General features: G+C 37.9%; 2 long non-coding RNA genes across 2 annotated transcripts in view; both read left to right on the top strand.

Moving 5' to 3' along the window:
- Positions 1-15371, top strand: part of LOC103909099 (uncharacterized) — a 502230-nt gene that overhangs the window by 437427 nt on the left and 49432 nt on the right. The window lies entirely within an intron of this gene.
- On the top strand, positions 3656-8039 carry LOC141378396 (uncharacterized). Its single transcript, XR_012392961.1, has 3 exons — positions 3656-4945; positions 5225-5546; positions 5709-8039. It is a non-coding gene; the product is annotated as an uncharacterized lncRNA (long non-coding RNA).

Raw genomic sequence — 15371 nt, 5'->3', positions numbered from 1 at the left:
TCACCTGATTCAAATCACGTCATTATTTAACCAATTTACCTGATTGCTAACCCGAAACTGCTCCTGTCACAGCTTTTTTGGAGTGTGTTCAGGTCTGAATGACAGGAAAGGAGGTATATTTACAAATGAAATGAAGCACAATAATAATAATAATAATAGTTCCTTACATTTATATAGCGCTTTTCTGGGCACTCAAAGCGCTTTCACACAATGGGGGATCTCCTCATCCACCACCAGTGTGCAGCATCCACCTGGATGACGCGATGGCAGCCATTTTGCGCCAGACCGCACACCACACACCAGCTGATTGGTGGAGAGAAGATAGAGATGAAACCAACTGGAATATGGGGATGGTTAGGAGGCCATGATGGACGGAGGCCAGTGGGCAGATTTGGCCAGGATGCCGGGGTTAAACCCCTACTCTTTTCGAAGGACATCCTGGGATTTTTAACGACCACAGAGAGTCGGGACCTCGGTTTAACATCTCATCCGAAAGACAGCACTCACTGAGCAGTATAGAGTCCCCGTCACTATACTGGGGCATTAGGAACCACACAGACCGCAGGTTGGGCGCCCCCTGCTGGCCTCACTAACACCACTTCCGGCAGCAACCTAGCTTTCCCATGTGGTCTCCCATCCAGATACTGACCGGGCGCAGCCCTGCTTAGCTTCAGTGGGCCACCATGTGAGAGTTGCAGAGAAATAGCTGCTGGAACAAAACATCAAATATTTTGTTTATATCACTTTCTTTATTTATTAGCATTTTCCATACTGTCCCAACTTTTTCTGATTTGGGTTTGTATTAAAATTAAGTTAAATCAACATAAAGATATTTGTTGGCTTGACTTATTGTTTTTTTTTTTAATCTGTTGTCCTAGAAATTCTGGATACACCTTCAATTTTTAGTTAAATCAAATGAACTTTTCTAGTCATCTCAACTTACATCAATCAAAGCAATTAAAAACATCCAAAGTTTCCATAACTGATAAAAAACGTTGACACCTGATTAACTTGTTAAATCAACATAAACACATTTGTTTTCATGACTTTTTGTCATTACATTTTTTACAGTGGCAGGAGGGTTAAAGCATCGTGTGTAAATCAAAGGAAGTCAAATAAATAAGCAGTCTATTGTGGCTCTAATTGCCCGGGGGTCAAGTTACAGATCTTGTTTCGCATCTGCTCTTTCAAACGGCAGCGTTCAAAGCCTCGTTCACCTGTCTGTGAGAAAGAAAAAAAAAAAAACATCCACAGAGGATCTCTGAGAAGAGCGAGGCGGAGGCTGGCTGAACGCATTTACCAGCACATACTGACAAACACACATTTAAAGGGATAGTTCACCTGAAAATGACAATTAACACTGTTTACTCACCCTCGAGTGGTTCCAAACATTTATGAGTTTCTTTCTTCTGTTGAACACAACCCTACTGAAAAATCCAGCTTAAACCAGCCTAAGCTGGTTGGCTGGTTTTAGCTTGTCGACCAGGCTGGTTTTAGAGGGGGTTTGGCCACTTCCAGGCTGGTTTCCAGCCATTTCCAGCCTGGTCTTAGCTGGTCAGGCTGGGAGATGACCAGCTAAAACCAGCTGGACCAGCCTAGCCAAGCTGGGAGTCTTGCCAAAACCAGCTATATCCAGCTCAAACCAGGCTGGTCAAGCTGGTTTTAGCTGGATTTGGCTGGTCATTTTCCAGCCTGACCAGCTAAGACCAGGCTGGAAATGGCTGGAAACCAGCCTGGAAATAGTCAAAACCCCTCTAAAACCAGCCTGCTCAACCAGCCAACCAGCCTAGGCTGGTTTAAGCTGGATTTTTCAGCAGGGAAAAGAAGATTTTTAGAAGAAAGATTAAAAAAACAACGCAGGAACACAAACTCTATTGAACTTAATGGTTGGTTTTCAGCTTTCTTCAAAATATCTACTTTTGTGTCTAAACAAATACAGAAACCCATAGTTTAAAACAAGTGAAGGAGGCGAGGGTAAATGATGTCAAATTCAGTCAAAATTCTGATCGAAAAATTCCATAAATAGGAATTTACAAACACAATTGCAAATGAACTGCTCTTAATGTCTAAGTTGTGCAATAGCTGCGATCTCTGCTGTGTCAGTACAGCGGGGAAAATAAGTACTGAACATGTCACCATTTATTTCAGAAAACATATTTCTAAAGATGTAGTTGACTTAAAATTTCCCCAGTTATGCAAAATAAAATGAAGTGACGCTGGAAAAAATTATAGAACACATGAAAGACGGGAGGTGTAGAAAATGCAGGGAAAGCCCAGACAGCAGCTGAAATATCTCAGTGGTTCTTCAGCACCCTCTGCCCTTCCTCAGTATACATGAAAATCAGCTGCTTCAGTCCAACATCTGCATTAGCAGGAGGATAAAGATGAAACCAGGGTAGACGTTTCTGTAAGACAATAAGCCAAAACAGTCAATGAGACTCATAGTCATAGATGCTTTCTAAGAAAGAAAATCTAGCAGTAGAATGGCCCAGCCAATCACCTGATCCGAATCCAATATAAAATACAAAATAAAGCTCAGATTTAATAGACGAGACCCACAGAAGCATCCAAATTTTACACACACTTGAAGACTGTTTAAAAATGCACTGCAGCTGGGCTGAAAATACACTTTATCTCAACTTATAAAGTTGACAAATAAAATAACAACAAATAAATAATTTAAATGTACTTTAAATAAAATACACTTTTAATTGTACTTAAAGTATGTCCATTTAACACAACTAAGTATGTTACAACACATTTCAAATAACTTAAAATTAATCTTAAGTAAATATAAAATATCAATTAATATGCTTGAAGTTTTTCCAAAATAACACATTTAATATCTACAAAGTGTAGTACAAATAAAATATGATAATTACATCTAAAAAAGTACAACTTAAGTATTTTCTTTTCACCTGGCAGAGCTGACAATTTTTACCTGAAGGTGAAAAAAATCTATAATTTGTTTTTGGCAAACAATGAATTATCAAATATGCGTTAAATAAGAATCTGGAAAAAAACATAGCTGTTTATAAAGAGTGTATCTGCAATTCTAGAAAAACACCACAGTAAAACACCATTCAAGAGTTCACACTTGGCTGATGATTGGTTATAAAGCTTGTTTGGCATGCTGTCCCAGGAGAGAGCCCTGAGCTCATAAGATCCTCGAGCCCGGGGCTCCCTCCCGTTTGCAAGGCGAAAGGGGAGTTGAGCTCAGGTAGATCTGGAGAACTCCCCTGCTGTAGTAGCTAATGAACAGATAGTGATTGCTGTTAAGAGATAACTACTTACTAGGAGCATGACTATGGTGTCAATTTGAATTAGTCAATTACCCTAAGTTGCATGTTTTTGGACAGAGGGAGGAACCCGGAGGAAACCCATGTGAGCATTGGGAAAATGTGTAAACTCCGCACAGAAACGTCGGCTGGCATGGTAAGGACTAGAATCAGTGACGTTCTTGCTTTGCTAACCACTGGGCCACCATGCCACCCATCTAGAAAAGGAGGAGGAGTAGGGGTGGAAGGGGGGATTCTTCAAAACAAAGATGGCTGTGATTTGGAGCTTAGGGTATTTATAGTGGTTTAGCAATAGTCTAATTGGTGAATCCTTAATTGAATAGTGCGGGACCGTCTGCAAGCAATCCTAAGCATGTGATCCTCTGGAAATTAGTTCATAAATAAACTTCACTTATGTTCCACAAGAATGGAAAGAAGCGGTGAGTAAATAGACAGAAATGTCCATTAGTGTTTTTGGGAACATGCTTAAAATGCCTTGAAAACAGGAGTTTCTGACTGCAGGTTGTTGACTTTCTGAAGCGCCACGGGCAGAGACTTCAAACACGAGAGGAGCACACCTGTTTGAAGGGTTAAGAGGGATGATGGGAAATAAGTAGAGAGCAGTGGACAGTCACCAGCGGGGATATCCGAGGGCCATCTTTTCATTAGTTGTACCTAATGAAACTGCACAACAACAGGGAAAGGAACCCCACCGCTGAGACCGGCTGCGAAATTACATTGGAAACAAAAGGCCTTTACATCTTCACATCAAAGTGTTTCCAGTGAAAGAGAGATGACAGGTCGTTTAGAGCAATCAGAAACGAGCGCAAGCTACCATAAGGCGATCAACTGCCACCAGATCAATCTTGAAAGATCATTAATGTTTTATATATACACACTACATGTCACAAGTATGTGAACAGACCTTGTAATTAGCGCGTCTGGAGTCTTCCCGACAAACCCCTACGCCGACAGGTGCACAGACTACACAATGGAGAGCTCTCCTGCATCTGAGATCTGAGAACGGTCCCGAACATGGGTTTCAGGAATAAGTTCAGTCACTCAGCTGCTTTGTAAAAAGTTTGCAAAAAAAATCCCAATTGTGAATTAGCTGCACTTCCGTTAAGTTGTTAAAGTCTCTGACTGTAGTATTAGTAATCTAGCAACTAAAAGTAAACAATGGATTTGCTTCTCATGAGATACAGTAAAGTCTAGGGGCCAGAATAATTAAATAGAAAATTAGCAAGATAATACCAAACTCTTAATAAAACATATGTAGTAAAATCAGAAGTAAAACTATCTGCTAAATCATAATTTAACGTAAGAACAAAATTTAGACATTGTTTTTCTTTTATTTTGATACAGTTCTATTTGATGAAATGCATATGTGAGGGTAAAAAAATGTCAGAGCGGAGTAAAGCAAACTGATCAATCAGAGGAGAGGAGAGACAACTAACCAATTAGAGAGCAATGTCACAAACTGACCAACCAGAGCAAAGTAGAGATAACTTGACCAATCAGCGTAGAGTAAAGCAAGCCAACCAATCAGAGTCGAGTGGAGTAAACTGACCAATCAGAGTAGAGTGAAGCAAGCCGACCAATCAGAGTCGAGTGGAGTAAACTGACCAATCAGAGAAGAGTGGAGCAAACTGACCAATCAGAACTGGGTAAAGCAAACTGAGCAATCATAATAGAGTTGTGCAAACAGACCAATCGCAGCAGGGTAAAGCAAACTGACCAATCAGAGCAGACCAAATCGATTAATTAGAAAAGAATAGAGAAAACCTATCAATCAGAGAAGAGTGGAGCAAACTGGCCAATCAGAACAGAGAACAGTAAAAAACACCGACCAATCAGAGTAGAATTAAGCAAACAGACCAATCAGAACAGGGTAAAGCAAACTGACCAGTCAGAGCAGACCAAATTGACCAATTAGAGCAGAATAGAGAAAACTTATCAATCAAAGTAGAGTGGAGCAAACTGGCCAATCAGAACAGGGTAAAGCAAACTGAACAATCATAATAGTGTTGTGCAAACAGACCAATCAAAGCAGGGTAAAGCAAACTGACCAATCAGAGCAGATCAAATTGACCAATTAGAAAAGAATAGAGAAAACCTATTAATCAGTGAAGAGTGGAGCAAACTGACCAATCAGAACAGAGAACAGTAGAAAACACCGACCAATCAGAGTAGAATTAAGCAAACAGACCAATCAGAACAGGGTAAAGCAAACTGACCAATCAGAGCAGACCAAATTGACCAATTAGAGCAGAATAGAGAATACTTATCAGTCAAAGCAGAGTGGAGCAAACTGGCCAATCAGAACAGGGTAAAGCAAACTGAACAATCATAATAGAGTTGTGCGAACAGACCAATCGCAGCAGGTTGAACCAAACTGACCAATCAGAGCAGACCAAATTGACCAATTAGAAAAGAATAGAGAAAACCTATCAATCAGAGAAGAGTGGAGCAAACTGACCAATCAGAACAGAGTAAAAAACATTGACCAATCAGAGTAGAATTAAGCAAACAGACCAATCAGAACAGGGTAAAGCAAACTGACCAATCAGAGCAGACCAAATTGACCAATTAGAGCAGAATAGAGAATACTCATGAATCAGAGTAGAGTGGAGCAAACTGGCCAATCAGAACAGGGTAAAGCAAACTGAACAATCATAATAGTGTTGTGCAAACAGACCAATCAAAGCAGGGTAAAGCAAACTGACCAGTCAGAGCAGACCAATTTCACCAAGTAGAACATAATAGAGAAAACCTATCAATCAGTGAAGAGTGGTGCAAACTGACCAATCAGAACAAAGTAGAAAACACTGACCAATCAGAGTAGAATTAAGCAAACAGACCAATCAGAACAGGCTAAAGCAAACTGACCAATCAGAGCAGCGTAGAGCCAACTGACCGATCAGAGCAGCGTAGCTTTAGAGACACTGATTCCCTAATCAATCCATTTCAGCCACTGGAAGAAAAGAGCTGATGATGCCAAGAGAAAATGAAAGTGCTTGTGATCTCAGGAAACAGATCTAAAATGGAAACTAACCTATTATAAAATGAAGCAGGTTTAGATATTTGTTTGTCGTTCTCTAGCAGTAGTATCTAGATCTCAGACTCCGGAGCAAAGGCCCAGACCGAGACTGTGCCATGAATAACCCTGCATTTGTAATAAAGATGCAAAGCAGCCTCGTCTAGTGTATCAGCCGCTTTCTCTCGCTCCGTACACTCGGGGCCACGGATGAATACAGCACAGTGAACGCAGGAGGGAAACAAGAGGATCTGACCTCCACCTGCACTGACATCAGCCGCTATTAGCCAACTGATCCTCCATCAAAACAACACACACATAAACACACACATCTTACAGCAGCGCACGACGAAACAGCTCTGAGCTGAGGACCGCACAGAGAGAACAACACAAAACATATATACAGTCAAACGCCGAAATCAGTTTATAACCCGGTTTATAAGTAATGCGCTACAAAAGTAATGTATTACAGTAACGTATTCCTTTTCTTGTAACGCAGTAGTGTTAAGCCTGGTTTATACTTCCGCTTTAAGTGATCGGCGTGACCCATGACGCATGCAACGCGCGTAGCTGTGTATTCATACTTCTGCTGCTGTTTCTATTGTTCTGCAATAACACCTCCGAAATGCTAGTTGGCAGTGAGCATAGATATATACACTAGATATCGCATAGGGACCCTGAGCATGCGTCAATAGCACCGCCACATTGGTACAGTGCTCCCAGGACAAACGTCATTCAACCGCACTAGTCAAGACAGTGTTATTCTGTGAAGATGCGGGACTTTAGCACTGTATACGGGTGTAGTAACGAGCAAACAAAGAAAACAAAGCACAAAGGCAGAACATTTCATAGGTAATATTATGTTTTTTTCTGTTTTTGTATGTTCTGAACTTTTGTGCTAATCAGGTCACGTTATTGATGATAACAGTCACTTACTGCATTCACCATACGGCAAAGCAGCTCCAACTCGCACTAAACACTCGGCTTATGCTAGTTTTGTTGAATAAAATCAGCAAACAATGCAAAAGAAATATGACAACGAGATGCTGCGCTGCCAGAAACTTGTATTATTGTCGGCTAACGTTAGTGAAAGAGTCGTTCGGGGGATTCATTCACAAACGAATCGCTCTCTCCGTCAGTATGAGAAGTGAAAGCAGGAGAGGAGCTGTGTTTCAGGACACGGATTAGATTAAATTTAACAGGGAGGGTGAATAGTACATTTCTGTACACACAAACACAAGCTTTATGTCAGGAATGCCCGTGCGGTCACTGATCCATCAATGTAGAAAAGTGATGTAAAATTATAATTTTCGTAATTAGAAAAAAAAATTGCATACTAACATCCAGGAAAACTCCCGATCACAGATATATGTGTATATGTGTATATCTCTGGCTTTGGATGGCCACAGTCATCCGATGTACCTTGGTCCCGCATTCATTTCAAAGGAGCGCTACCCTGTAGCAAGATTCTACTTAATAGCGGCGCAATTGACGCATTCCGTCCAATAGACAACAATAGGCCAGGCGACATCTAGTGTATATATTTATGGGCAGTGAGGTATTATTGTTCCTCTGTGTCGAGTTTCTTTGCTGGTGTTTTGTTTTTTCTGAACAATGTACCTTTCCTTAATGTACAAGTGGCTCAAACTCGCTCATTTTGAGGCTGGAACCGGCGGATGTGCAACAACTTTAACCATGAGGTAAACACAAAACAAAACTTTCCATCCGGAGCTCCTTCAGGGGACTCCACACTGGTAAACACTTCCTCAATCAAGCTCACTCGGCTCTCGGTCCTGCCCACACTCGTCAGCGCTACCAAGCCGGCCAATCACAGAGCTTGTGCTACGCGTTATTGTGACGTGTAGTTACATTTTTTGAGAGGTGCACGTCAGCGACACAGACGGCCACGTTGACGGTTATGCGTCCATGCGTAGGCCATGTCGTAGCATATGCGTGCGCTAACCGCAGAAGTATAAATCAGTCTTAAGGCAGTGTTTCTCAACTGGTGAGTCACCACCAAAAGTGGGTCGCAGGAACATTTTCAGTAGGTCGCGGAGTGTGTGGTCAAAAATATATATTTTTGTAACTTATTTTGCTTATACCAGACTTTTATTTTGAAATGCGCATGCGAAAACTGTACTGTTTGACATGTGAAATTTTGAAGCGCAAGTACGACCCTGAATATGTATGAGTAAGTATGTATTTACGTATATTGATGACAAAAAAGGCTTAAAATCTCAGTGTCTTATGTAGTGAGGTGCTCTAACAAGAGCACATTTAGAAACCAAACATTTGTCCTTTTAACTTGGTAATATTTCTATAATTTGAGACGTTTTGTTAAATATGAGGTGACAGCACTACCTACTGTGCCACTGCACTCTGTAAAACATATGCTGGAGAAGATGTTGGTTCATTCTGCTGTGGCAATCCCTGATGAAAAAAACTGACTAAGCCGAAGATAAATGAATGAATGAATTTGCTTCAAGGCAGTGGGCGGAGCTAAAGTCCTCCTCCGCTTTGTTTAAACACAACAGTTCTGAAACTGAATTAATGTGAGCAGAAGCTTTAACAGAAGCAGATACAATCATGCAACAACCTCAGAGCTCACACAGCAGCTCAGGGTAAAACCAACAAGTTCAGTTCCACTATAAGCAGCTTAACGGTGTGATTATGAGCGATGTTATCTTGACGGTGGCTGCATGATCTGTGGATCTGCTCCACGAGCACTTGGAAAAGCTCTTTCTGTGCCCTGAGCCACTTCAAAATGAAATTCCTGCCGTCCCTCATCTGTGTGTGTGTGTGTGTGTGTGTGTGTGTGTGTGTGTGTGTGTGTGTGTGTGTGAGTGTGTGTGTGTGTGTACAGTCTTCAAAGAGAGCGTGGCGAGCCTTTTCCTTCAGGCTCAGGTAATCTGACTACAGCCACGAAAAGACTCAAGACAAATGTTGTTTTTCCTCTTCAGAGATTTGATGTGATGCTGCGTCTTTTACACCTTTATTATCGCTGTCGATGGGTTATTTCATTCGTATAGATTTTAAATTCTACTAGCGAAACATCATATAACTGCAGGACCAAATCAAATAACAATATTCAAGTGTAATGGGCTATTCTCTTAGGTCATATAAAAAAAAAACTAGTCAGTATGACCATTACATCCTGATGTCATTTGTAAACCATATTCACAAAACAAAATACAGGCGACGCAGTGGCGCAGTAGGTAGTGCCGTCGCCTCACAGCAAGAAGGTCGCTGGTTCGAGCCTCGGCTGGGTCAGTTGGTGTTTCTGTGTGGAGTTTGCATGTTCTCCCTGCATTCCCGTGGGTTTTCTCCGGGTGCTCCGGTTTCCCCCACAGTACAAAGACATGCGGTACAGGTGAATTTGGTAGGCTAAATTGGGTATGAGTGTGTGTGGATGTTTCCCAGAGATGGGTTTGCAGCTGAAAGGGCATCCGCTGGGTAAAACATATGCTGGGTAAGTTGGTGGTTCATTCCGCTGTGGCGACCCCGGATTAATAAAGGGACTAAGCTGAAAAGAGAATGAATGAATGACTTTAATACAGAGTAATCCTTAATCCAAAACATTTAATGTACGTGATTAATTTTTGTTGTTAATTGACTTGTATATTTTTGTATGTATACCTTTGCATTCCCCTGTTTAATCAATAATAATAATAATAAAGAAAATACACTGTTTTTATCTATGACTTGGGCAGTATTTTAGAGAGTGTTGGGTAAATTACTTTAAAAATGAAATCATTCATTACTGAATACTAATTAAACTTGTATTTAATTTACATTTCTAATTACTTTGTCTGAAAGGTAATTTAGTTACTAGGTTAGTACTATAACTTGATTCAATACAAATAAATCCAAATAAATCATAAACGCACAGGCAGAAAATAAACTCTTAATTGTTAAAAATCTGAATCGGACATTACCTTTTAGTTTTGTTTAAAAAAAATAACAATTACATTTTAAGAACGGGTGTCAAAAAGTCAAACGGTTTTGAGGTATTTATGTCACATTTCTTACATATTGACATTTTTCTAAAACAGTGGTTCTCAAACTGTGGTACGTGTACCACTAGTGGTACGCGGGCTTCCTTCTAGTGGTACGCGGAGGAATTAAATATGGCATGTACATGCTACATATATTTCAAAATTTATCAAAAATGATGTATATAGTATGCCATATATGACATATAACTTATATTTCTGAGGTAATCTGCCACATTTTTAACTGTGCAGAGTTGTAGCTGCTTTACTGGGCCTACTACGCTACTGTATTTCAATACTGCTCATTTTGGTGGTACTTGGAGAGACAATTTTTTTCTGAGGTGGTACTTGATGAAAAAAATTTGAGAACCACTGTTCTAAAACATTTAAATGCTTCTTAAACGTGTAAAAATAAATCTAAATTTAAAATATAAATATGTCCATTATATTTTTGTTATTGTGCAAAAATCTGAAAAAAATGTATACTTGTGTGTGTGTGTGTGTGTGTGTGTGTGTGTGTGTGTGTGTGTGTGTGTGTGTGTGTGTGTGTGTGTGTGTGTGTGTGTGTGTGTAATTGAAGTCAGAATTATTAGCCCCCCTTTGAATCTTTTTTTAGTCTTCAAATATTTCCCAAATTATGTTTAACAGAGCTAGGAAAGTTTCACGGTACGTCTGATACTGTTTTTTCTTCTGGAGAAAGTCTTATTTGTTTTATTTTGGCTAGAATAAAATCAGTTTCTAATTTTTTTAAACACCACACTGCAAAAAAATGCATTATTATTTAGATTTTTTTGCCTAGTCCAAATAAAAGTTCTTAAATCAAAAAGCATTTTCTAGACAAGCAAAACATATTGTCTTGTTTTAAGAAATAATAAGCCAAAATGAGGTGAGTTTTTTCCTTAAATCAAGCAAAATAATCTGCCAATGGGGCAAGCAAAATAATCTTGTTTTTCGATTTGTGATAAGATTATTTTGCTTGCCCCATTGGCAGATTATTTTGCTTGATTTGAGGAAAAACTTACCTCATTTTGGCATATTATTTCTTAAAACAAGACAATATGTTTTGCTTGTCTAGAAAATGCTTCTTGATTTAAGAACTTTTAGATATTTGGACTAAAAACAAGGCAAAAAATCTAAAAAAGAAAAGCATTTTTTTTGCAGTGCATTTTAAGGTCTTACAGTTTGACCTGATATAACTCACAAAACGTCATCTACAATGGTAGAGGTACTAAACAAAATATTATCTTGATTTTTTTTTTTTACTTTCTTACCTCAGAATTCGATTTTCTGCTGTAGTTTCTGGAGAGATTGCAAGACTGACTGGAAAATCTCCACATGCGATTGATAAGAAAACCTGAAGAAACTAAAAAATGTCGCATGACCCCTATATTATCCCTGATTCATGGAATTGGTAATGTTACAACTCTCCATGTGTTTTAACTATACCCGGTCTAAAAGAAAAATGAATAAATGAATAAAAAAAACTATACCCGGTCTCCCCTAGGTATAAAAAAACAGTTTCAGGAGAATATAATTATTAATATAGATCTTCAAACCCCTTATTATGCAGATTCCCATTGGAAAGATTGGCTGTTAACATGCTGAGTAACAACTATAATCTTTCTTTGTTCTATGTAGACTGAATGATATGTGGCTGCGCCTTAAAGGGAAAGTTCAGCCCAGAATGAAAATGGCCTCATCCTTTATTTATTAACATTGGTGTGTTTTTTACACCTTTTTTTTAAATCCTCTTTTAAAAGTCTCCAAAAATAATTCCACTTTAACCTTTCATCGTGTTTTTCACTCTTAATGAGGCTATTTAACCCTGTAGTCACGATTCAGTCGAAGTTATGACGGGAATCTCTCAGCAGTAAGTCCGTATTTGATCAATTCCCACCCCTAAAAGCGAAAAGTGTTTAACAAAGTAGAGAAAGATGACCGGACAGTGATGCCAAGCGCCTGACAGTTCAAAGGGCTTCCGTTGGGTTATCGCAGTAAATGAGTGATTTAGAGGCTGTCAGGCGTCAGTATTCAGTCTGCTTGATGGCGACTCAGCGGCTCACCTTTGATTTGTGGCCGTGTCGCCATGCAGACGCGCGCAGGTGTCGCTCCAGTCCGCGCGCGTCACGCAGTCTAGACGCTATTGTTGGGCTGTGAAATCCGCTGCTGGCTCTTCTGTTCTGGAATTGACCAGCACGTTTATATTGTGAGCCTATTAGCAGCTACAATCAGTACAGTTAATAGCACAGACTTCTAGTGTAGACATATTTAGGCCTATTGGCAAAGTAACGATTAATTAATGAATCTACTCTTTCATTAAAAGCTAATTTCATTTTCATACTTTTTACTAATGTACATCCAGATAATATATATTTATATTTATTTTTTTACAGCCAAGTTACATTATTCACAAGATTAAATGTGTATATTTTGAGTGAAGAATATATATACATTTATTTCCCCCCAATTTCTGCTTAACAGAGATATTTTTAACACATTTCTAAACATAATAGTTTTAATAACTAATTTCTAATATCTGACTTATTTTCTCTTTGCCATGAGTAAATAATAATAAAAAAAAATTGACGATATTTTTCAAGAAACTTCTATACAGCTTAAAGTGACATTTAAAGGCTTAACTAGGTTAATTAGGTTAACTAGGCAGGTTAGGGTAATTAGGCAAGTTATTGTATAAAGATGGTTTGTTCTGTAGACTATCGAAACAAAAATTAGCTTAAAGCGGCTAATAATTTTGACTTCAAAATGGTGTTTAAAAAATTTAAAACTGCTTTTATTCTAGCCGAAATGAAACAAATAAGACTTTCTCCAGAAGAAAAAATATTATCAGACATACTGTGAATATTTCCTTGCTTTGTTAAACATCATTTGGGAAATATTTAAAAAAGAAAAAAAATCAAAGGGGGGCTAATAATTATGACTTCAACTGAATGTATGTATGAAGAGTTTAAATGCAAAAACCTTTAAAATGCCATGTGAAATGTTCTTCTAAAATGAGCATTTTTCTCAGTCTCTTTTGTTTATATGCTGTTTTTTGACTTTAAAGGCAATGAAAATAACCGATTCATCACCATAACAGTAAAACATCTGAAACGACACAGGAAAAAAATAGCAAAATGCTCATTTTAGACGGCCATTTCTGATGCCATTTAGAAACTTTTGCATCTGAACTCTTCATATAATGTTAGTGTATTTAGTAACATGAACACACTTTGAACAATACATTTATTACATACAATATTTGCAGTGAAGTCCTGTATTGTTATTTCATGCTAACTCACAGTGCATGGAGAAATGTTAGCAAGCATGAATTTGGATTTCAATAATGCATCAGTACTAATGCAACCGTATTGTAAAGTGTCACCAATAACATTAGTTTCTTGATGAAATTGACTAACACAAATTACAATATTTATAGTGATAATTAAACATTTTAAAGCACTTTATATTTAATTGTTATAGATATCTGTTTACATATTTGAACATTGATCCATGCAGGAGAAAAATCACTTATATTTGTAAGAAATATTTAGTGCTGTCAAAAGATTAACGGTGATTAAGCTCATCCAAAATAAAAGCTTGTATTTGAATATATGCCATTAACAATTTTTGTAAATTACACAGTATTTAACTGTAAACTGAACTGTGTTTCACTGTAGGACATTTATGCAGTATGTTACTGTATTTTAAAGTTGCATTGTGACAAAACTGTGTATTTTACAGCAAAGATGTACATAAAACTCAGTAAAATGGTGCTGTAAATGTAAATACAGTATTTGTCCAGTAATTGATTTACAGTACGTTACTGGCAAACTGCTGTCAGTAAGTTACTGTGAATTCTACAGGAAATTGTTAACAGTCTATACATGCATATACAGTTAAAGTCAGAATTATTCGCCCCCTTTGAATTTGCTTTTCTTTTTTAAGTATTTCCCTAATGATGTTTAACAGAGCAAAGAAATTTTCACAGCATGTCTGATAATTTTTTTTCTTCTAGAGAAAGTTTTATTTGTTTTATTTCGACTAGAATAAAAGCAGTTTTAAATTTTTTAAATCTTTTAATTTATAGTAGTCTATTTCTTAAGAAATGTATATGAACTAAATAAGACATGAGCCTGTAGATTAGAAGATTTCTGCTGTGGTTTGAATGTGTCAAATTGTAAAAGTAGATATTTAAGAAAATAAATAAATAAATAAATAAACAATATCCTATGTAATAATAATAAATATTATTATTATAGGCGTGTTCACCTTTAATTTGATAGGACGGTGAAGGACAGACAGGAAAGCATTGGGAGCAGAGAGAGGGGAAGGATCGGCATGGGACCTCGAGCCTGTGGACATGAGCATCTTTGTGCTATTTGTCGGCACACTTAACCACTAGGCTATTGGCACCGACAATAATTATTTTTAATAAATAGGATTTTTTTTTATTTCTTAATACATAGCCTACTGTAAATCAAGCCTACAAAAATGAACGATTTATATATGAGATTAGAATACGTGTTAGGTAAGGGATTTTATATGGAATATTCTCAAAAATATTTGTAAAGGAAACATATACAGGTTCTAAATGTGTCGTTTACATATACTTCAAATAATATGGAAAGCGAGGGCATGCTTTTACAAAAACTAATATTGGATTTTTTTTTAATGCGTGTCAAAATCGATGTTTTTTTTCTTTTTCTAAAGTAGTTACTCCACCCCGTTTAGAGCGTCATTATCAGCCTGATGTCACAAGAAAACATAAGTATTTTACATTTTGCCAGTTTAGTGGCTAATTCGTACGAGTTCAGTCAGACGAATTTGTACGATTTTAAAAAGGAGGCGTGGCAACTAACCCCAACTGTCATTGGGGGATGAGCAAATCGTATTAAATTGTACGAATTAGATCGTACGAATTCATACGAATTAGCCACTAAATACAAAAGTTACGAATTGTCGTGAGATTGTGATGTCATTATAGAGGTTTAACGTCATAACTAACGTGGTTCAAACGACAGATCTGCGACAGAGAAACTACAATTTTGTATTGCACTCGTCACT

This window comes from Danio rerio, chromosome 17 (genome assembly GCF_049306965.1).
Source record: "Danio rerio strain Tuebingen ecotype United States chromosome 17, GRCz12tu, whole genome shotgun sequence".
In the NCBI taxonomy this organism is placed as follows: Eukaryota; Metazoa; Chordata; class Actinopteri; order Cypriniformes; family Danionidae; genus Danio; species Danio rerio.
The sequence above is the reverse complement of the archived record's forward strand: the minus strand, read 5'-3'. Positions and strand labels throughout refer to the sequence as shown.